This window comes from Harpegnathos saltator, unplaced genomic scaffold (genome assembly GCF_003227715.2).
Source record: "Harpegnathos saltator strain DR-91 unplaced genomic scaffold, Hsal_v8.6 scaffold844, whole genome shotgun sequence".
Lineage (NCBI taxonomy): Eukaryota > Metazoa > Arthropoda > Insecta > Hymenoptera > Formicidae > Harpegnathos > Harpegnathos saltator.
In genome coordinates, this window is record NW_020230698.1 from 1,523,625 (window position 1) to 1,547,596 (window position 23,972).

Genomic DNA, 23,972 nt, shown 5'->3' on the forward strand with positions numbered 1-23,972 from the left:
TCGAGAAAAAAAGAGGAAACGCTATCCAAGATCCCATCTCGTGAAATTGCCCTTTGACTCCTTCACCCCCCCCCCGTCCCTCTCTCACTGCTTCTTTCTCTGTTTCGCTCTTTCTTTCACTATCATCTGGGATTTAAAAAAGGCGGTCGAGTGAACGAGGAAAGACTCTTCAAGAAAAACGAACTAAATTCGGCTCGTTTTTGTGAGGTCTCGCTTGTTGTCGCGTAATCACAATTTTGCGATCACGTGAAACGTATTGTTGGCAGAAGAACAATGTGTAATGTAGTCCTCTTGTTCTCTTTTTTCTCTCCCTCTCTCTCTCTCTCTCTCTCTCTCTCTCTCTCTCTCTCTCTCTCTCATCTATCTCTCTCGCTACGCTAATAGCGACCAGCGGATTGTGCAAATTGCAGCTCGAGTAGTGCGATTGGCCAAGCCAACATTGTTGCTCATTGAGCGAATCGCATTCTTGACAGCGACAGGCTATTTATTACCGGTTAACGGTCACCGTAAGTCGTACAGCAACGACAACGCGGCTGATTGTAAATCCTCGAGAATGCATTTTAAAAGTCCGTCCGAAACATTTTGACGATCATTGTCATCGGCGGACGCGGCCGATCGATCGTCCAGAAGAGCGCAATTTCTCGACTCGAGACGAGTGCTGCGCGCGAAAAGTGCGAGCGATCGCACGCGAGTTTCATCCGCTTTCAACTCGAGAGCAAAGAGTCGCGATTGACGCGCGTCGATTGTACCGCGTCGACGATCCGCGGTGTCGAGAATCTCAGTCTATATCAGCGAATCGCGCAATATAGCAACTATATTGACAAGACGAGCTATTCCGGTTTATGAGTCAGCGAGGAAGTTCGTTCCTAGTTGCTCGGTCTTCGCCGCGACCGTCCTCGACGCGTCTCGCGCTTCGGATGTACCTCTGCGATCAGTTATCAGCGCGAGGTCGCAATGTCGCGCGGTCGACGAAAATGAAATTGCGCCCGCGCGACGACGATGAAAGTGGCGGGAATTGGACGGTGTTAATTAGCACTGACTCGTTTCACGTGTCCTGCGAGCGACCTCCTGGAATGTCCTTCTAGGTCTCACGTTACACGTGCGCGCAGACATACGGAATTCGCCGGCGGAGAAGCGCGGGATTGCCACTCGTGCCGAGCTGCCCCGTTTCCGTCTTCTTCGCAGCTTCTTCCTTCTTCTTCGGAAGGAGCTCCGTCTCGCGCTATTTAGTATAAAGCCGGTGGAAAAAGGAGACCAATGAGAGGCATTATTCAGCGATCGATTTAACGATGTCACCGAGCTTTGTGAGGTCTATTGCGCTGCGCGCGAGGACGGGGGCGATGTGGCGGGTCTTTTTGTTAACGACGAGTTTCGTCGATCGCGACAATTTCCCTCCTCTTTCCCTTCTCTTCTTCCTTTTCCTCTGCTTTCTAGCTCCTTTGCTCTTCCTAATGTCGGCTTAATAGCCCGCAATTCCACCGCGTATTGAACATTGTCCTTCCCTCATCATCCCTCCCCCGTACTTGAATGTACTCACAGATTACGAAGTATCGGACGATTATAATGGAAGTGATTGAGATTCGCCGATAACCCACGCGAGAAGCGTCGAAATATTTTATATGCGGCATATACGTGTGTTAATTCACACTCCTGCACAGATAGAAAATTATATTATATAAATGTTACTTATTTTAAGCATTTTGTAAATTTACCATATAATAATCAAATTTATTCAAAAGATTTTAAATCCTGATTAGTGCGGTACTCTAATAAAAAAGTTAAATTAAAATAAAAATATTAAATAAAATATTAAATTAAAACAAAAATTCGGTTTGCTTCCTCTATAAAATATTGAATATAAATTTTATGATATTTTTAGAAAGAGAGTAAATTTCCTTCTTTTAATTACACGGAAATGCGCTTTTCTACAAGAAATTTGTAATGAGTACATTTTTAGAGTATTAACAAGGAAATATTCTTTGTTAAAAATGGCCTTAATACCCTCTGATGAAGATTACTTGGAAGAAGGAAACTAAACCGAGTAATCGCTATTCTTAGCAATGGAATAATTTCTTTCTTTATGTAAAATAAAAAATCTCGACAATATAATTACGAAATAAAGCGGGAGGGTTTCTGTCATCAAATAAACGTACAAAGCGCTCCTCGAAGCCGACAGATTTCTTCTCCAATGATCCGATCGCGCATTTTCCACGGAATCCGGCAATTTTTGTCACGCGTCACATAGGCGACACCTGTGTGTGGCCACTTCATAATACTCAAGATCGAAAAGCGATCGCCCGCTATCGATTTTAGTATCGCACGTGTACATGTCTATTTTAGCGGCTCTAAAATAATGTTCCAAAGCATCCGGCGAGTTTCTCGCGCGCGGCTTGTCCCGTTCATTAAATCTCGCGCCGTCGCGAGCGAGTGCGCTCGGAAAGGGTGGTTTCCAGCCGAGCAATCTCTTAGATACTGGGCAAGCCGAGCGCACCCCGTCGAGCAAGATACAGAGCTGTGTGTACGTGTAAGAGAGAACGAAAGAGAGCTCGCGTTTCGCGAATGTCGTCCATTGTTTCCCCACGACAATGGCACGCGAAACGGAGATGCAGGCGGCATCCGTTGCGCTTTCAGATCCCGATCATTAAATTGGGCGGTATTGTACGCGTGCGGGCATCAAGAGACAATGAACTCTCGCGCTCCTTCTACCCCTCCCCCTCTATTTCTCTCCTCCCTCCTTCGGCTCTTTTTCTCGCGTTCACGGCTTCTTAATGAACAATGAGAACCGATCGCTAGGGTGCAGCCGTGGCCGCTTTGATTCGAATCGAACATCTTCCTGTCGTTTCGAGTAAATTGTGGGAAGAAGCTCGAGAAAGAGAGAGAGAGAGAAAGAGAGAGAGAGGGAGAGAGAGAATTGAAAGACTGCGCTGCCGAGTGCGGGTGCGCGAGTTAAATTCGGCCGACCGCAAATAACGGCGGGTCAGGGTATATCGCGACATGTGCCAACTGCCTGTTCGATTTGTCGTCTCGCAAGTTATCGCATTTATCGACGAGCAGCAGAGCGGGGATGTTTTGCGAAATAGAGGATGATAACGTGCACGCGCTTTGCAAGAGATATCGTAACTTAGAAGTCGCGGAGGCGTAGCACATGAACACGCACATATAACGAGCACGATAAGTTCTCTATCGCTCTTCACTGACGTTATCTTCGATAGAAGACAGCCGAGCGGTCGTACGAACGAACGACGACGGCGTCGTGACGTGCGACGGGATACGCGTTAAAATTTTGCTGGATTTTGCATGATCGAGTCGAGTCTCGGGTCTCACGAGAGGCAACTCGCCCCGAGAATGCGAGCCGCGCGATACTTAATCGGACAAGAAGTGAATGCGGCAAAATCGCGTATATTCGCCGTTGGAAGGGATGACGCTAAGTGAAACGAAGCTTTCCCATTGCGGGCTTTCCCGCTCGCCGGCGACTCGTCCCGATGTTTTCTAAATCGCTTGATATCGCGAGAAAGAGGTGATCGACTTCGACGGTACTGACGACAGTAATTCCGTTGTAACGCACCGGCGGAGGGGGGCGGGGGTCATGGGGAGTCGCGGTGTACCGCTGCCGGTGATTCAGGGACGAAGTAAGCGCTGAAGTCGACGAGGAAGTCGTCGGGCGAGGGAATTGAAACATTTGTCGATTTTCCTTCCTCTTCTGCCCGCGAAGCTCAATCGCTTTTAGAAACGTCGACTCGAGGCTCCGCCACGCGACCACGCGGAAACGCGGCGCGAATTGAGGGCCTTTGCGACGGACGTTCCAGCGGCTCTCTCTTCTCTCTGTCTCTCTCTCTTTCACGAGGAACAGATGTTAAAATAGATTATTGCCCGCGAATGTTAATTTGCGGCTAAACGATACGAGCGCTGCACCGCGGTCGTATCGAGCGACCGTGGGCGGGATCAGCGGTTACGAATTTTCGTTCCTTTCAGCTCAAGTTAATATTCCCCCGGGGCGAATGCAGCCGCGGCAATGGCTGGTTACGTATTAATATACGCCGCTCGGCTATTATTTGTCCATTAGATAGCTTCGTGGACGACAGCCCCCTCCCTGCCGTCTCGCGCGATTCCGTTTCGGCAAGGCTATCGGAGTCGAGTTACGATGCGCCGAACTTGCGGAAATCAATACACCGTTGCTGCCACAAACGGTCCCGTAACCGTAAAACTCACCAACGGCCGCGTAATTCGTTCGATTATGTCGTCGTTATAAAGGGACCAATCAACTCAGGGGGAGAGAGAGAGAGAGAGAGAGAGACTCTATGAGCGGTCGACAATCACTTCCCGAGCGGCTTAGGCTTTTAATCCTTGGCCGCTGTTTCGTATTCATCGCGCGTACGCTCCGAGTGTTCCCTCGCGCGGAAATGCAACGGCGAGAGAAGGACGCACCGGCGCGGGCGAGAGAGATCTCGCGCTCGCGCAAAAGGAGGGGGAGCAGAAGGGCGGAGGGAGGGGGGAGGAGGGGGGGGGGAATTGAAAGAAAAGACGCGGCCGTGACTAACGGCGAGGATATAAATCGGCCGGAGGTAAAAGCGAGCGCGGCGGTTCGTCTTTCGCGTAATAACCGGGGACATTTATCCGGCCTTTAGCCGGGTAGACGCTTCTTTATCATAATCCCTCGACTATTACATAAATAACCGGACAGTTCGTAAATAATTCGGATTACGAAGATGTACACGGAGCGAGGGGAGGAGGAGAGCCTCTCATGCGTGCTTCTCGAGATAAATTCGCGCCAAGAGAAAAATATCGTTGCATGATGTCCCCCCTATCGGAATATATCGTTTCCATTTGTATCAATATATCGGGAGTGTGTGTGTGTGTGTGTGTGTGAGAGAGAGAGAGAGAGAAAGAGAACAGTGGGGCAGTATTTTTCCCTCTCGCGCAGGATCACCCCGGAGAAAACGATAGGGACGTGCGTTTATTTACGCGCGTCTCGTATAAGAACGCCAATAAATAATCAATTTCCAGGACGTATCTCGCGGAAAGACGCGTTTTAAGAATCGCGCGGCGCGCCTGTGTCTTTTTGCGAGATAGGCAGGCAAAAGGAAGGAGGAAGACGGAGAGAGAGAGAGAGAGAGAGAGAGAGAGAGAGAGAGAAAGAGAGAGAGAGAAATGCGTCTCTTCCGAGTCAAGCGGGCCAACCCTTCCATTCGCACCCTCGAGAAACTGATTTCCCGTTACACCGTTTCCCTCTCAGGTGCAGACGCGTGCTATTCGAAAGCGCACTAACGAAACCAATGGAAATCCGAACTCACCCATGGCCGAAGTTTCCCCCGACGAGCACCTCGCTCTCGCGGTCCTTCGCCGACGAAGACGCCTTCAGCGGGGATCGCCGGTCGACCCGGCGGTGCGCATCTGCGCGGCTCCGGCGGTGCACTTCCCTCGGCGAGCGAACGTCGAGACGCGATTCAAAAGAGTTTTCGTCGACGAGAGAAACGCACTTGACGCGCGGATCGCGTTCCGAGCGGATCACCGAGAATCCGCGGCACGGAGTTTCACGTCGGCGACTAGAATTGGCGATTGCGAGAGAGGGAGAGAGAGAGAAAGTGAGCGAGAGGAAAGATTAACCTATCTCTCGGCGGAGTCGACGCCGACGCGACGTGCACTTTGCGCGCGCTAATTGTCAGCGGCTGTCCGATGAGCCGCGACAGCGTGAAACGTCCGCGCGTTACTCCTGTTCCCTGGGATAGCGGCGTGTAACTTCGCACTTTCGGAATTAGCGTATAGTTTTGGCTCCGGTTACACCGGTCGCAGCGGCGCGCAGACGTGTCCTCGTGGAAATCCGACGCGGCCGATCAATCCGCGGTCTAGCCGCCGCTATCCGAGACGCGGCCGCGAAAATCGATCTATTGATCGTTACTCTCCGGTCGCGGACTCGCCGTGACCGCGGCTCCGCGGCGTCGACGCGGCACCCGTGATACGACAGCAACGACTACGTCGACGAGGCGACCGTTTGTCGTTTGGCCGCGCACACCCGATGCGGTTAGGAACCCTCGCTCGCCGATCGCTCGAAGGTGCGCTCGACAAGCGCGCGCGCGTGTCGCGAAGCAGGCGACTGGCGTTACATAATAGAATAGAGCGAGCGGAGATTAATTACGTCTCGATATTGTCCCACGGGCACGGGCGCGCTTTATTATCTGCGACGGAGGAAGAGAAGAAGAGGAGAGAGCTCACCGCAGAGGAGCCAGCCGCCACATCGCTTCGTCCGCGAAAAGACCGACGCGAAGTTCGCGCGGAAGGGACCTGCCGTTACGCCAGATCGCGCCACGAGCGCTCGGTATCGATCGCGCGATACTCTCGATCGCGGCCGCGCCGGCGGCACTTCGAACGCACTTCGACGACGCCGCGCGCGCGCGATTCTCTCACTCGTGACGATCACCACGGGCGAAGCGCGCGCGTGAAACGCGCGAGGGGTTGCTCCACTGCGGGGAGCCGCGTTCTCGCCATCCTTCGGGGTTCCGAGCGCTCTCGATCTCCTGCGGCCGCGGCCAGAGATGGTCGTTAGCGCCGGCCGTTGTCACTATCGTCGCTCGTCGTGGTTGCGATCATCTGACTCGAAGGAGACGAAGATGACGATGAAGCCGGAGAATGGTTCGTTCCCTCTCGTCCGGAGGGTTTATATCCGCTGCGACAGCGCGCTCCCGACTTGCTCGTTTATCTTGGCGGCGAACGGAAGACGAACAGACGACAGCGACGACATATCCGCTCGCAGCGACGGCCGGCGTCGGACTGCCATCCGCCCACGACTGTCAAAGGGTTTTATCGACGGCGGGATAAGTCGAGCTCTACGCGGCACTACGTGCGGACCCATTGACGGAATTACTGTCAATGAACCTTTCGTTACTCGGTACGGCAATAAATCGCCGGTGTTACTATGAGAGAGAGAGAGAGAGAGAGAGAGAGAGAGAGAGAGAGAGAGATAGAGAGAGAGAAGCCGTGTCGGGAGTTCGTCGCTCGATATATTTGACGGATTAACTGAGCTCTCCCGTTTTCTCTTGCTCTCTCTCTCTCTCCCTCTCTCTCTCTCTCTCTCTCTCTCTCTCTCACTCTCTCTTTGGCAACTGTCAAACGTAGGCCGCTAGTTAGCGTCGTTTGATGCAACTCTTTCTGCGAGATCGTCGGCGAAATCTGTTTTCATAAAACAGAAACGGCTGTATCGTTCAGAGGGAGAGAGAACGAGAGAGAGTTCGAAGTGAAGTTGTTACAGAAGCGGAATCGAGAGCGCGGCGAAATCGAAGCTTGTCTCCGTTTTGTACACACACCGCTCCCTTCTTGTGTACATTTAATACGTTTGATGGCGATATTATCAGATTGCAGAGCAAATGTCGCACATTAAGCAAATTGTATTCTTTTGTGTAGCGGAACGCTGAATAGCCCTCTCGCTCTTCAACTATCGCATGCGCAAAGTAACGGAAGTCAAACGTCAGTGCAATTGGAATTGTATCATGCCTTTTAATCTCTCTTCAACTTTGTCGCGCTGTCTGTAAAGAAATGCCCTTGCGAACCTCGTAAATTTCGAAACGAGCCGTAGTAACTCTAGCAGAGGAAGAAAGAAAGAAAGAGAGAGAGAGAGAGAGAGAGAGACATAAAACGAAGGAATCGGGAGAGGAGAGACTCGCTTTCAAGAGCTTAATCATCGTTCGGGTTTCCTTCATTGCGCCGAGCGGCTCATTGCGAGCGTATCGCGCTTCGATCCGGTGCTGGGCGGAAACAGAGAGGAGAGGGAAAAAGAGAGAGAGAGGGAGAGAGAGAGAGAGAGAGAGAGAGAGAGAGAGAGAGAGAGAGAGAGAGTGATCGCGACGCGTAAGTTACATGCAGGTATGCGCGCAGAGCCATCCGCCTAACGAAGCGCTTTATTGTTTGTCGCTCGTGACATTTCCGCCGAAACGGTGTTCCGCGTCGATTTAACATCGTTGGACGACGCGACGGTCGCGCTCGTACGTGCACGAGAGACCGCATCTCTCGTTATTCCGTCGCGCATTGCCGGCCTTTAACTCTCCGAGTTCCCTGGCGTGCGTCGCTCGAAAAAATCGTTGTGCAATTTCTCTCTCTCTATCTCTCTATCTCTCTCTTCTCTTTTGCCTTTCAATAGTTAATCAATTTACAAGTGCAACTAGGTGTGTGCAATTCTATAATAGAGGTTATCGTCGCGCGTGATCTTGATGCAAAATCCACAGGATGCGGCAGAAGAAGACAAACAAAACAGAGATGGGAAGAAGCGAGAGAAGGAGGAGAAAAAACGTCGTTTAAATTGTAAATCGAAAAGAGCGCGCGCGACAGATTGAAAGAAGCACCAGGCTACAGCATTAAAGACGGGAAGAAGAGAAGTTACGCAATTGAGGATGCGGATTTAATATACGCGACGCACGCTGGCACCGTGTAGTCGTAAGGACAAGAAGCGGCTGATCAATTAAGCTGCGCAGTTGCAAATGGGGTAACCGAACCTTATCTCAAACAGTGGAATTCCCGCGAGGAGGAAACTTGGCTACTTTAATAAAAATTTAATTCAAACTTTCCCACCGCGGGGCGGGTTAACGGGACGTTTTATCATGTAAATCCGAAAGTTACGGGAAGGAAGCCCGCGACGCGTAACGGAATTCGCGCCGGGGGAAAATCGTACAACGGCGGGTTGCGCTCTGAAAATTTTACGCTGAGCCGTGCGCGATAATCGCGAGCTCGTGCGAGAAATAAACATCCGGATAAATAATAAATCCCATACAGTCGCTCTTTCTCTCTCTCTCTCTTTTTCTCTCTCTCTCTCTTTCTCTCTCTCTCTCTCTCTCTCAACGAGCAACAATATCTTCCGAGTTTCACGACGACGTTCTGTTTATTTCTTTCGAACGAATTGCCTTGAATTTTCAGAGACGAGCGCCGCTACGTTATGCACGTCGGATTAAAAGTATCGTCGAGTACGAAGGTTTGACGCGCGAGCAGCTTGGAGCGCGACGAGGATGGAGAACGATTGGCGGAAACGGCGTCCGTTTAATCGTTTAATCCACCGGCCGCATTCACCGCGCCCTCGCGGATCATTAAAACACGTCGTCGTGCACGCACAATATGCCGATTGCGCAGATCACTGAGCGTTAACATTTTAGACTAATTAATTATTCGACGCGACGCAATCGTTAATTGCGCCTTTATACCTCAATTAAATTAAACGATTGATTTAGATCGACGTATGCCGAGTGCGATTTTTGCTGAATGGCTCCGAGTACGATAACGCATTAAATTAATTAAGTCTCGTAAATTTCACGAGTTTCCGCTCTTTCCGCGATGAAAGGTGTGCACATATGTGTGCATACGTGCGCACATGCAAAGCATCGACTGTCAGCCGAGCAAATACCAAGATCGCAATTATAGAAAAGCCATTAATTAGATTCCTGAAATATCGCGAAAAATGTTTCACATTACAACACGAGATGAATTTCACTTATTTGCAGCGGTCGCATCTGTCTCCTTTGTTAAGACGATTAATACGAGCCCATATTTATTTTCAATGCGCGTATTCCTACGCTGAACCTTATATATTATATAAACAGGTTCTAAATATAACAACTATTAATTTATTTCGACGACGCGAGAGGGGTCACTCGCTCTTAGATTCAGCTTATGAATTTCGAGTAATTTCGCTCAAGGCACACTGCGCGCTCGGCGAGATCCATTCGCTCGAAATTTGCGAATTACACGTTACGTTACGTTATCGCGATGCATCATGGAAGCGGATAAGACGTCGCGCAGGCAGCTTGGCTGAGAGCGACGCGATCAGAAGTCGCGTGCATGTAATATCAGCAATTAACGGAAGTTGCTGCGCGCGGCCAGCGCGGCGGAGCAACAAAATTGATCGTCAGACTTTAACAAGCGGGATTATCTCGAATGCGCGAGGTGGCCGAGGAGGAGTGCGCTCGCCTGATTCACGATGATCTCGGCAGCGCCATTATTTCGGTTTACGGTGACTTGTCCGACGAAACCGCAATATGAAACCCGTACACGTTTCCGGAGCGGGCTGGCGTTGTACCGTCGCGCTATAGGTCACAGGTCACATCGCCATTGGAAACGGCGCGTTTTGATGCGTTTCGGTGCGAGGAAAGCGATGGGATCGGGTGGAAAAATCGGCCGTACGAGAAAACTGTGATTTTTCGCTCGCGCCCAGGGCGACGTGAGATATGAATGTGAGACAGAAAGGAAAAGAGAAACGCCAAGGAATATCCGAGTATTTAGCGAGAGCAGGCGGGAAATTAATTGCAGTCGCCAGGCAATTGGGACGCCGCTTCTTACTTTAGGCAAAAGTGAAGTGATTCGAGAAATATTAAAATCACGCTTCTTCTCACAAATAATCTTCAATTAACTCTCCCGCGAGAAAATATCGTGAATGATATAAAAGACATTCGACACGAACGTCCTCCGCTGGATGAACTCCGTACTCGGTACTTTTTCCTTCGCAAAATCTGCTGAATAAAGTTCAGCTTCTGCGCTCATCTCGACTTCTCATCCCATTTTTTTTTATACAGATTAAGATAATTACGAATTACGTTAATTACGAATTAATTATTATATCAGACACATGCAGTGTCTGTTTTAATTAAGGGAAATGAGGTGAGGGGGGGGGGCATTTCGCGTTGCTGGTCTGGGAATGAAAATACGCATGAATCACGTGGCCTTTGCTTCGAGCGCGCAAAATGTGATGAACAATGTGATTCGGAAACGACGTCGCGCAGCGGTCGTGACGAGAGGAAGACGAAGGGGCTCGGACGGAGGTGAACAATAACACCGGCTTAGCCCTCTTGTATGTGATATACGCGAGATAATGTATAGCGATAGCTCATTGTTTTAAAAATTAATCCCATTGCCAGTATCGTCGGGGACGGAACAATGGGCTTATTCCGGCTTGATGAATTACGAACGAGAGTACGAGCGATGTTGCTTGTTATATATATATAGACACCTGCGCGCGTGCGCATGTATAGGTTTTCACGGATTTTCGCGATGAAAATGCCTCCGACGTACAAAGTTCGCGCGGTTTGCGCACATTGTTCGGCCCCGAACAAAAGCGCCTGGTTGCGATACGCGCGCAATATTCCCCCCACAATCCTACACCGCTTGCGCGGGACTCGGCTCTCTGGAATCGCATCCCGGTGATGTTAAATCACTTTTAAATGCGCAGAATATAATAAAAAAGGAAGAGAGGGGAACGTATATTCGGCGATGTATTTCACTTTTTTGCGCGAAGGAAGAAGGAGGGAGGAAGAGGGAGAAGTGAGGAGGGCGAGAACGACGTCGGATAATTTCGTCAACAAAATCGATGTGTGTGTGTGTGTGTGTGTGTCGACATCGGTGAAGTCACGAGGAAGCGCTCGCAAATCTTCGATTTTCTCATTTTGGGCGTGAAAGATTACTCGAGATCTCAAATCCTCCGAGAGGATTCCCAGCGAAGATTCCCAGGGTCGACGGGGAATTAATTACCAATTGATTCCAGCCCGAGTTCGAGCACCGTCGCATCGATACCGACGGCGCTGCGTAACAGCCCGACTATCACCGCCGTTTCGCTCGTTTCCTCACGGTTTCGTCGGCAATTACGTTACCGTCTAATGGCGCGAAATGTGCTTTTGTACGATCACGATGAGGATGATGACGACGACGGCTGCGCGAGCGCTTCCATTTCGCCGAGAGTTTTCGCTGTTTTCTTTTTTCGCTCTTTTCGCACGGGTCCGTATCGAATTCTCGGGCGAGCGATCCGAGCTCTAAGCGCGACAAGCGACAGCGATTTGCTCTTGCTATCTTTCTTTTCCTTTTCTTTTTTTCTTTTATCATTTCCCGACGTTTTCTTCTTCGCGTTCGCGAGGCGAATGGAACGGAACGGGTCGCAGCCGGGCCGCACGAGCGAAAATCCCACGGCCGATCTGGAACGGCCGCTTACACCGCGATTAACGCGGTCTATTTCCGCTTTTGCCCCTGCCAAAATTATATTCACGTTCGCCTCCGATTGACTGTATCCCCGGGATTTCGCTATTTCCCGTTTGGCGAATAGCGAACGGAAAATACAGCTCGGCGGTGGTGGCGACGGCGGTAAAGGAAGCTAAAGTTCAAAAACGTTCAATTTTCCGCTATCATGGTCGAAGCAATTTTAACGTATCCATCCGTTGAGAGAGAGAGAGAGAGAGAGAGAGAGAGTGAGAGTGAGAGAGAGAGAGAGAGAGAGCTCGCGGGTAAAAAGAGCTTCCACAGTTTCCCCCAGGAAGTTTCTATGGAAATTAACTTTTTCATAACAATACGAATTACATCGTTTTCCCACGAAAGGATTGGAAAATTAGGTAGGGGATTATTTCCCTTCTTTTACGGGAAATCTGAAAGTTTAATTGGGGATCTTTTGGTTAACGAGATCCCAATGGAATATAAGCGTTCTCCACTTGTATTCCGCACGATGTCCGCCTCTCGTCGAACCGGTGAATATTCTTCTTTGCACGCGTGAATCCATCCACTCCTAACTAATGAAAACATATCGGAGTTGTTCAGCGATTTCCTCCTCCTCCTCTTCTTCGCCACACAGCCGGTATGTAGATAAACGATTGACGGCTCTCATTTTTCTCGGTGGCGGTCGAGCGAGAGAGCGCGCCTCCTCCTCGCGGGAAAACGCGAGAGGAAATTTCGCAAGGTGCTCGATTCGTTCATTCATCACGCTGCTTGTGCGCGTGCGTCAGATCGAAATCTCCGATTTATCTTCGGTGAGGAATCCACACGCGTCTCCGACTGCGGATTTAAATATGCAGAGATATCCAGTCCTCCGGGACATGTGTGTGTGTGTGTTATATGTCCTTTTGCAATCGGATATTCGCGAGTTATTACTGGCTGCGCCGTTTCTTACTCAATGATCGATTGCAAACACGCACGACTCGGTTGGCTCACGTTACTCACCGAGTCGGTGCTACATATTTACATCATTATGCATATGATGGTTAATATTACATCAGCGTCGTCTATTTTCGAGATGCCGATAAATCCGGTGTCGAGAATGCCGCGGAAATCGATACCGCAGGCGGCGTCTGAAATCCGCCTCTCGTTGGAATTTACGACGCTCACGGTGGAAGGGCTTGGACTCGCGAGAGCTTTCAAAACACGCGTTTCTTCGTAATGAAAGCCCAAGCCGGAGATGCATCTTGCGAGACGGAGCCATAACTATTAAGGGCTCGCGAAAGTTCGTCGGATCGTGATGATTTAATTGGCTCGAGAAATGAGTGATTTTATGAGTCAGATAATTAGCTGAAAGACAGCTAAGGAAATGATGGTTGATTCCGAGTCATTTTCGTCGAGCATGACCTGTTGTGACCGTTTTGTGACCGTTGTTATATACAGAGAAAATATAATACAGATTAATCGTATCGTAAAAATTAATTATACTGTTTCATAATATTTTCGTAAAGCGCAGCGTACCGACGTTGTAGCATAAATCACTGTAGAAACAGTAAACAACAGAAAGGCAAAATAAACTTAAATAATTACAACACGGTGCAGAAAATAATTAGACGTTCGTAACATTTTAAGACAGACATATAGTGTATCACAAAATATTTACTACGCCATTTTTTCCGTGTATTAACAACGAAAGGACTACGGCTAAAAATTCGACGAGGCTCTGCAAGCTTCTACGGCAATCTTCCGAAGATTTGATCGTTTTCCGAATCCTTCGGCTGGAATTAGCAAGCGCTTCGCGAGAGAGATCCGCGAAGAAACAGAGCGCGGCTCAAAGACGGAGATTCAAACGGAAAATTCGTTCGTGCGACGCGCAAGCCCTGCGCAATTCCAACGCGCCGTCACGTTCGCGACTATTCGTGATCAGAACGGGACGCGCGTACGGAATCGTTGCTCTGTTAATTAGCGCTCCTAATTAAGCGGCGCATTGTAGTGACGCGAAGTCTGGCCGCATTCAGTAGATTTACGCGGGCGCGCACTCGCGCACTCGCGCTAGTCTGGTTTCGGCAACCAAGACGATAGCGTATTACGTAAACAGGTGGCGTGCAATATCGCGGGGGAGAGATATTAAAGTCGCCTCCGACGCTGCCGTATATACAAGCGTTGCCACTTCGCCGCCGGTCGCGAAGATACGCCGCTAAATGCGAATGCATTTCGAGCAACTTGGGCAATTAAAATCTGGGTCGTTTTAAATGCCGCCGTGCCGACCGACTGCAATATTCTGTATGCTTCATTCATATCGCGAGATTGTCTTGATTTACGGCGGCTTGATTTGGTGCTCATTTTCCGCGGCGCATCGTATGATTTTTCCGCGCATTTTCGTTTCGTCGCGTACGTATCGCGTCCTTGTCTATTTCCCGCCCCGTACAGTTAATCTAATTTACAAATTAAACAGAGGCAGCCCTCTCTCCCCCACCCCCATCCCTCTTACTCCCTCTTACTCGCTCTGTCTCTCCAGTAACAAGATTTATAAGTGCGTAATTCGTTTGCTCTCTCGGCTCTGTGCGAGAAAGTGGCGGGGCAAAGTTAGAAATCGCTGGGACAAGTCGCGACGACGCGATTACTGATTTAATTAAACTCAAAGAGACGAGAGTCGCGCGCGCAAGCGTCTTCAATAACGGAATTATCTCAGTCTATCTATCTCAGTCCTGCGTCGTACGTTGACTCTAATTATGACATTTTCATTATGCGGATTATTATCTCGCCAACAGAGCAGTGATCAAGGTCTCTCGACGCTCTGCGTCTCGTGAGATGGCGAGGTAAGACGGTGTGGAGTTCGTCCGGAGGGAAACGAGGTTCCCTAATATTGCGAGGACGACTCGGGAAAGTTGCACCGAAATGCGCCGACAATTATGCGAATATATTCGTCAAGCTATCCCCTCCCCCTCTCTCTCTCTCTCTCTCTCTCTCTCCCTCTCTCTCTCTCTCTCTCTCTCTCTAACTCTCTCTCTCTCTCTCTCTCTCTCTCTGATAATATTTCTATACCCAAAAAAAAGTATTTTATTTGTAGAATGATTTTTCCCATCGTCTCATATTCTAAGCGAAGTCTTTTACAGAAAAAAGATTCCTCTTTAAAGTTAGTCAATGATTAAAGCGATTAAAGTGAACCATTCATCTAAAATTTATCAGATATTGTTCTAATTATTTTTCTCTTATTTCAAGAGGATTTCCTCTTATACCAATTAATTTTCCTCTTATGTGAAGAGGAATATGTTGATTTGAATGTCGGCTTCTTTTGTTCAGTCATGTTCTACCTCCAGATATGAACGAAAAAATAATCATATGTTCATGAGTCAGTATATTTGGAACGTTTTTTAAAAAAGATATGTGTGTTGCTGTAACATATAACGAAGATAATTCACACATATTTGGTCAAATACAGTTTATAATCTATTGCAAGAAGTTGAATAATATATTCTTTCTTTTAACTATGTTTCATACAATTGGTTATAACGAACCACTTTGTAGCTATGAAGTTCATAACAAAACTGATTGGAAATTTATTTGTTATTTCATTCGTGCTTACTTATTATAAAATTGAAGCCAGAAGTACATATATATATATATATATATATATATATTACTTTTCGCTATACATTATAATTTTTTCAAATTAACTAGTATAAGCAATAAGAATAAATAATAATCCTCTTAAAAAATTAAATAATCTGTATATAAGAGGAAATTTATATTAAAATCAATAAGATTTGCATTATACATATAACATATAATCCCTCTAACTTCAAAAATTATGTATTTATGACATTTCCCTCTTGATCTTGAAGGAATCCTCTTGAGGCCATATATAAGAATAAATCCTCTCAAATTTAGATGATTCCGCTTGTTTTGAAATTCCTTCTTTTCGAGTCTAAACTTTTCGATTGCTACGACCGCTTTATATTATTTATTGCTCGGGCAAGCTCTGGCACTTCATTTTATTAAGATATTCTGTAAATCCTGCGGGTTTTGAAGTCCAGAATGATAAAATTCTACTCATCTACGTAGATGCCAACGGCCTGGAATGCAAACGCTTCCCCGAAAGGTCCCGTCACGCATTAATCCGCTATCCGAATTAATCGTATTCCCGGATACCGTCAGATCCAAAGTCCACTATCGAAGAAGCCCCAGTGAAGATCTGAGTTTCAGACTTTCGGGTTTGAATCTCACATCTCATTATAGCAATATCGTGTCCGGCGCACTCGCCTTTGTCCTTTGCGAGTCCATCGACACCCTGCTGCGTCTCTCGCCTTCTTCAGTGTGCTCGACTTACCGCTCTCTGAGCCGGGTTCTCCGAGCTTCCACAGTTTAATGATGCATTTAGCCGGAATCTAATCGATGGCGCAACACGAGAGATCTCGTGTTGGGGGATACGGTGTATTTATATCGGCGATTAGACAAAATCGCGCGCCGAGTTTCACCTGGCCTGGCCTGGCCCAGCCTGGCGCCGGGCACGCGATATCGCGCGAAGATCGCGCTGGAAGTTATCGAGCGCGCAGGGATTACGTGTGCAGACCTTTCGACGACTCGGCCGAACGAACCCTCCCGGGAGAACGAGGGGCTCCTCGTCCTTGCAGAGGAGACGGACTCGCTCGCCGATCACATCTTACGCGGCCAGCGCCGGTAAATGAAACCGCCATGCAGCCAAGCGATTCCGTCGTCCCGGAAACGCAGGTGTTGCGTGGTAGCCGACCGTGGAAACGAGGGGAGAAAGCAGAGACCGTCCCTCTCCTGTCCCCTTGGGTCCCACTGCTCGCGATAAGAAAAGGGAATAGGAAATCGCGGCCTCAATAGTCCCCAGCTCGCCGATGTATCTCAGGTGCAATCTCTTCGCCCTGGTAAAAAGAAGAAAAGAGGAGGAGAGAAGAGGAGATACTTTTTTGTTTTCACTCGTCACGTTGCGACACAACACGACGCGACGCCTCCTTCCTTCGGCGTCCTCGAGGAAAATAGAGTTGGATTTCTTAAGGAGCACTTTTCCCGCCTCATTCGGGCTCCTTGACGAGAGGAGCGCGCTCCTCTTTCTCGTCGTCCTCCTCATGATTTCCCGTTCTTCCGCGATTGTCCCGCAACGAGTATTTGGAAATCATTGTCGCGCGGTGGGATTGCATGGGGATTAATTGATTTCGCCCGGCGCTTTTGTTCGCGTGTTTTAGCAATCGCTCTTGGCGCTTGCACGGTTAATTGCCCCGCGCGGTGGACAGCGCGGAGGCGCATATCTCGCGAGAGGTGTTCCCGAGAGAGACGACGAACGGTGCTGGCTTATGTATATCAATTTTATTTAAACAATATCTGTTTCATTCAATATAATACAATATGTACCATTTTCTCTCTTCCTGCTCACGCTCGCGCGACACATTCATAGTTATTTGTTGTTCTCTTCCTTCCCCTACGCGTTTCTAACGTCTAGCACAAAAATACGGGCATGATCTGAAGTCTCTTGTTTGTTGCTCACGATCTCTTTCACGTGCGCATACACAAACGCACACACGTACGTACAGACACGCTCATTCTCTCTCTCTATCTCTCACTCATCGTTACTCGTAGCTTCGCTCTCAGTAACCTTACTCATGCTTTAGTCAAGAGATGAGTTTCCTATAGGAGAAACGTCGCTCGCCCCCGCCAGCCCCTTGACGTTTCGAGTGCTAGACCCCGAATCTTGATCGATCATCGCGCGACTCGACACGCTCGTCGCGTGTCACACGACCAACGCTTGAACGTTGTTCAAGTGTCACAAACGCCACCCGCGAGCGAACTGATGGCACGATCCGTTCTTGTGGGAAGATGAAGAAAGGAGAAAGGAACAACACAAACGAAAGGAGCTCGCAAGCTCGAATGGACCTAACCGAACCCGAAGCTCGCAGGGTCTCACGTGTACACGTGAGTAATATAAAAATGCATAAAAAAGAAAAAGAAATGCGTAAACGGAACGTATAACGTCAACGAGAATCAAGGAGGGAATTACACGCGGACATGCAGGCCGTTTTCAAGGCTATTTTTACAAATTTTTTTAGCAGAAACGGTAGGATTAATGGACTTGAATTTTTTACAGTCTATTCATTAATGTTCGAAGTAAAAATAAATTTGTTTCTATCTATATGGAAAGTGCACGTAAAACGTTAAACGCGTTTATCTGGAAACACCATTTTCTTAAACTCTCGACACGATTACGCAAAAACTACTGAACCGAATAACTTGAAATTTTTACGCAATATACAATAGACATGTAGTTTTCGCCCCTACCTCGAACACAGTTATATTTCATTTTATTCATTTTTTTAAACATGATTACAAATTAAAAAAAAAATTCATTTCCGACACATTTTTGTACAGTCATTATTTTTCCAAACTTGCTTTCATTTTGGTTACGGGCTGTAATGGCAATCTATTTAAAAATATATTTAAAAAATCTTTCTCATTTTCCGGTTTCAGAGTAGTGAGAGGCCTGGAATTATGTCGACGGCAGACGTAGAACTCGCAAACGTACGACTGCATTTTTACCTATAATTACAAATTGAATCGGTTCTTGTGATTCAATAAAATTTATTTTATACTTTGGACATTAATGAATACACTGTGAAAATTTAAAGTCCATCTTATCGATCTTAAAGTCCATTGATCTTATCGTTTGTTAAAAAAAAAAAATTCGTAAAAATTGCCTCATTAAAATTCGTAAAAATTGCTTCGTAAAAGTGGCCTTTCGCATGTAATTCCCCTCTTAAAGTTATTACGGTAAAAAATATTCCGCGAAACCTGAACGCTTCCTATACCGTGTAACAAGTCGCTCGTCGGAAAAACGCAGAAACTGTTCTCACGATGACGACGAGACGAGGAAACGAAACACGCGACAAACTCGCGTGTGTCCCTCCGATTGCACGTCGAGCGCGGACTGTGCGTCCACTCGAGGACCTCGAGGATCGCCAGGTGTCATTTCGAAAAAAACAGACGGAGAGAAAAAGAGAGAGAGAGAGAGAGAGAGAGAGAGAGAGAGAGAGAGAGAGAGAGAGAAGGGAAAGAGAAAGAGAGAGAGGAGAAAGCATGCAAAAACCCTTCTCACTCTTCAGTCTCAACAGTGCAGTTCCCGATCGAAATGCCTCAATCGGGGCTATAAACTCCCCTCGACGTCGATCTAAACTTACTCTCGAAATTCCTCGGAGTGAAATTTCACTCGAAAAGCAAAGCGACGATCGCGTCATTCGAGCTCGAGTGATCTCCCGCTGCAAGCGGAATAAATCGCTCGCTGATTCGTCGTGCGAACATTTCCGCTCGAGATTGAAGAGTGAATCTGACGTATTCGTCTCCGTCACAGGAGGAAATTCACGATCGACAAATTCGCTCGTGCGGAGCCGAAATTCACTCTGAGCTTGAGGTAATCACTCACTCTTGCGACTCTGAGCGGCGGTCTTTCGACCGAACTTGCTTTGACTGAGATTTCACCGCGAAACATTTATCGAGTAAGTTTCCCGAGCTTCCCCATGCAGCATTAATGACCGAGGGACATCTGAGAGACGTCCGAAGGATACTCTCCTTGTATCGGACGTATCTTTAGGATGTCTCCGAGACATTTTTGTGGGCGGGGAGTCGCGCTCTCCGACAGCAAAGAGCGAGAGCCTCGAGTGCGTCGCGAGGAAAACCGCGACGAGGGGAGAATATTTCGTCATTGAAGCTCGTCCTCGAGGAGCTGTCGAGATCCTGTCTTGTCCCGTCCACGATCAAGCGGTGCGGTCAAGCTGCTTTTTTTTGTCCGCGTCGACGAGGATCTCGTTGAGCCGAGAATCGCTGCCGGCGAGAACGCGAAACCCTCCGCCCGCGTTGCAAGCCTGCAAATCGTGCTTCGCAAAGTACACGCAGAATGAAGTTCGCAGTGGCCACGCTCGTCTCTCCTCTTGCAGACTAGATAAAGCTGAAACACGCGCGATCACGGCTGATAAGGCGGGATATGCGCATGCAAAGCCGCGCTCACCTATGCATTCTCGCGGCGATTTCTCAGGATGCATTCGCGATGCTGTTGTTGCTGTTGCTGCCGCTGCTGCTGCTGCTGGTGCCTCGTTTCTCTCGCTCGCGATCTTGGCACGGAGAACAAAATTAGTCGCATTAACGCGACGGTGGGCCAAACTCGGCTCTTGAAGTCGCTCTGATTGAAGGAAACAGCGATTTCCGCTTCTTGCGAGGCGAATTCGACTTTAGGAGAACCTGAAACCTCCGGTTCTCTCCGACCGAGATGTATTCGCTTGGCTCATTCTCACGTTAAGTCGATCGAATTTCATTTTCCGTGCAGCCTCCGGGGATATCGACGGCGCGCGAATGCGTGTCAAGTGTTAATTAAAGTGCAGCAGATTAGATGCTATCAATCGCTGAGATCTGTGACTAATGTATAAGGCTCTCCCATGGTTAATCAAACATCGAATAGCACTGATTCAAGTATTAATTCACACGTATTCTTCCGAACGAACACCTCATCGGGGAGGCTCTCGTTAGGCGACTTCGACGTGAACCTGCGAGAAGTTTCGTTCTCCGCGCGCGATGTTACAAATTTACAATACACGTTGGATCGTTAGACCCGTTAAAAATAAAGGGGGGTCTTTTCTGTTCTGTGAGTGATATGAATTAATATCTGACACGTGGGAGTGCGCACGCGACGCGGAGCCATCGATACGAAGCCGGCCGCATCGTCGGCGCGAAAACGATAACGTCGCCTGATTTTAATCGGCGCGCTAATTCACCGGTACCGCAACGACAGCTAGCGAAAAGACCGGATCCCCGTAATAAGCCTCGGTTGACAACTTTAAAGTAGACTTGATGGATCGCACTCTAAGTGTGCCGCACGCGAATCGTTCGCGCGAAGCTTTCCTCGAGGAGAACGCGTGTTCGCGAAATCGCTCGTTTCTCGACGAAGAAACGCGGCTCGTGCTTGGAGAGAACCCGCATAGGAATTTCCCAGGATTTTCCCAGGAATTTACAGCATAAATTTCGAATAGAATTCCCAAATTCGTCCCAAGCAATTTTCTGCTTAGAATCGAAACAAAAACATTGTGTGAGAACGCGTGCATTTCTTCAGTTGTAAAAATTCTAACTTAAAATCAAGACTAGAAAAGATATTACGAAAAATGTCGAAGATGCTTAGAATCGCGCACTCGAAACACATTACACTTCTAACTTGAATCAAGAAAATCGCACTAGATCCTAGGAAATTTTCTACGCGGAAAATGAAAAGATGATAGCGGGGAGAGCGTTCTTCCTTTCTCCCTGAATAAGCAGAGGCATCACTCGCACGTAATAAAGCCTAATGAAAAATTAAGTCCGGACACTTCGAAAGGCGCGCCAAGCCGGTGGTCGATAAATCGAGAATCGGCAAAATACAGCGGGACCGGCACGCGAGGCGCTCCCTCATTTTCGTACAAAATAGAGCGACCCGAGAATCATCTTCGGGCTCTGGCGGGCACAACCAGCTTAATTTGGTCAAAGGAGACGGAATTTCCGGTTCTTATGAGTCAAATTCGGTTCTGAGAATCAGAAATTCTGTTCCCTTCGATAGAAATTTTGCCAGAAGCGAATTTTTTTTTTTTTAGTTCACAAGAAGCAGAAATTCTATTTTTTTTTTTTCAATCAAAACGCGTTTGCTTCGTTATCGTTATGTGAATTCAATCAGTTCTTTTTTCTTCATGTAGCACAAACTTCCATCTCGAAAGCATTCCTTCGTTGCACTTCTATCGTGTAAAATAACGTCCCTTCTCGTCAAAAGTGTGTCGTATGTCATTATATACAATGATGATGATGAGCTCACGTGAGAGATGACGGAAGCGATCGGTTATTAAGCTCGAGTGACTTTAGCGCTGAAAAACGGTGCGGAATGTCCGAGGCGCGTCGAAAGGGCATCGAACGGAGTTACAACTGTTTATTAATTATATTAATATCCATTAGTCGCAAAACTCCACTTTCGGCAACTACAAACGCATCACGTCGTGACTGAAATGCGCGAGTAACTTGGGACCGGAAGAGAATCTTGACACATTGCTGACTGGTCGCGAGAATGCTCGTGATCTACTATAATCGAGTATATCATTGGCCGGTCATCTTGTGCCTGGACAGTGGCTGAACAAGATTTAGAACAGAGTGCTGGACAATGGCAACCCTCAAGATAACAGTCGATCAGCAATGTGTTAAGCGTCGTCGAGGAGATAATCTCCGCGAACGGAATTCGAAGCCTTATCGATGCGCTCGGCCACACCTCACTCCTTCTAACGACGGTACCCGGTCGGTGAGAATTATGATATAGCAAGTCGGTAGTAAAACCCTGTGCAAGACAGCAGTACACGGAGAGAAAAGTGTTTGATTGAACGAAATAATCTTCTGGTGAGATCTAAACGATTCAGAAATTTCGATTCAAATTGTCAGAACTGTCTAAATTATCGAGAATTATTAGAAATTATTTTCATTTCCACAATTAACTCAAATAGAATTCTGGTTTTATCAACTGGAATTTCTGACTCGTTTATATTTCTCCAGAAAATTAATTCGTTCAATCAAACATTTTTTTCTATGTAATCTCGAGCTTTACACGGTGTGTGTATCACGCATAAATCACACGCACGCTCGTCTCTCTCCTCTCTCTCTCTCTTTCTCTCTCTCTCTCTCTCTTTCTCTATCTTTCTCAATGTATGTTATATCGTTCATTCATACATTTCGCAAAGAGTGCGAAAAAGCGCGAGCGATGTAAAAGCCGTCGAAAGGGTTTCGCTTGTTCCATCACTTGCGATTCCGCTGGCTTTCTCCCTCCCTCTCTCCCTCCCTCCCTCCCTCTCTCTCTCTCTCTCTCTCTCTCTCTCTCTCTCCTTCTTTCTTTCTCTCTTTTGACAGACTTTCAAGTAGTTTTTTATCTTACGCTCTTACACTGGAATAAAAATAAATATTTCCGATCGCGTGTACGTGTGTGAGTACGTGTGAGTATGACAGAGTGTATGTTTGTGTCCTAGAAAAATTGTTGCAAGCTATACGTAATATGTATATCGCGTGTACTTATCTACTTAGATTATTAAGTATTCTTATCGTACGCTCGTCCGACGCGCGAGAAACCACACGATGATGTGTGTGTGTCTCCGTCTCGTCTCGCAAAGTCGTCCTTCAAAGTCGCATCCCGACGCGCCTCGGCGGCGCATCGATCTCTCTTCTTCAAGTTTTCGTTTCCGATTTTTTTTGTCTTACGTAGCGTCGCTTAAGAATCCTTAACGGCTAAAATCGGTGACTCGAATACCCCCATAGAAACGGATATATTTTACACGATCGCATGTCTCCAACTCTCTAAGATCTACGTCTCTTACGACTAAAGGCTCTAGACACCTCTCTCTCTCTCTCTCTCTCTCTCTCTCTCTCTCTCTCTCTCTCTCTCTCTCTCTCTCTCTCTCTCTCTTGCCTATTAGAAAGACTATGACTTAACGTCCTCCAAGTTCCCCGTGGGGAAGGACATATCTCTCCCCAGATTTACGCTCCTTCACCCTCCCTCGTGAATCGGAGGGGTAAAATCGAAAAGGAGAATGGACCGCGACAGGACGTTTCGCGACGTTCGCTCTCTTCCTCTCTTTCTCTTTCTTGCTTGTTCGTTCGTTCGTTCGTTCGTTCTCTCGACATCTTGTCGGAAAATAATAGGCAATTAAAGGTTTGCTTTAGACGACTTGCAATTCGCGGCAGACTTCTATTTGTAGTTTCATATGGCATACAAAAACAATCATACTTGACTATTTAGAAACGTGTAAACACATGTGTATAAATGAATATGAATTTGTTTATAAATATAATTCTGAGATTTTCGAGGCGTTTTCCTACAAATAGAATCACACTTTCAATTCTGTCGCGCGTTACGAATCATCGAAGGCGAACCTGACGCGCGAATCGACCGATTCGTCAATTTGACAATCGCAATTCGTATTTCCAGTATGTTCTCTCTTTTTAAGTGAGAAACGAGAACGGCGCTCGCTCCC

The 23,972-nt window shown here is 47.6% G+C and overlaps 1 protein-coding gene across 2 annotated transcripts in view; it reads right to left on the reverse strand.

The window, feature by feature from the left end:
• Positions 1-6,769, reverse strand: part of Oamb (Octopamine receptor in mushroom bodies) — a 156,455-nt gene extending 149,686 nt beyond the window's left edge. For both annotated transcript variants that reach the window (XM_025307294.1, XM_025307293.1), the window contains exon 1: positions 5,292-6,769. The gene's annotated coding sequence lies outside the window, so the exon portion shown is untranslated. The remainder of the gene's footprint in view (positions 1-5,291) is intronic.
• Positions 6,770-23,972: the final 17,203 nt, after the last annotated feature.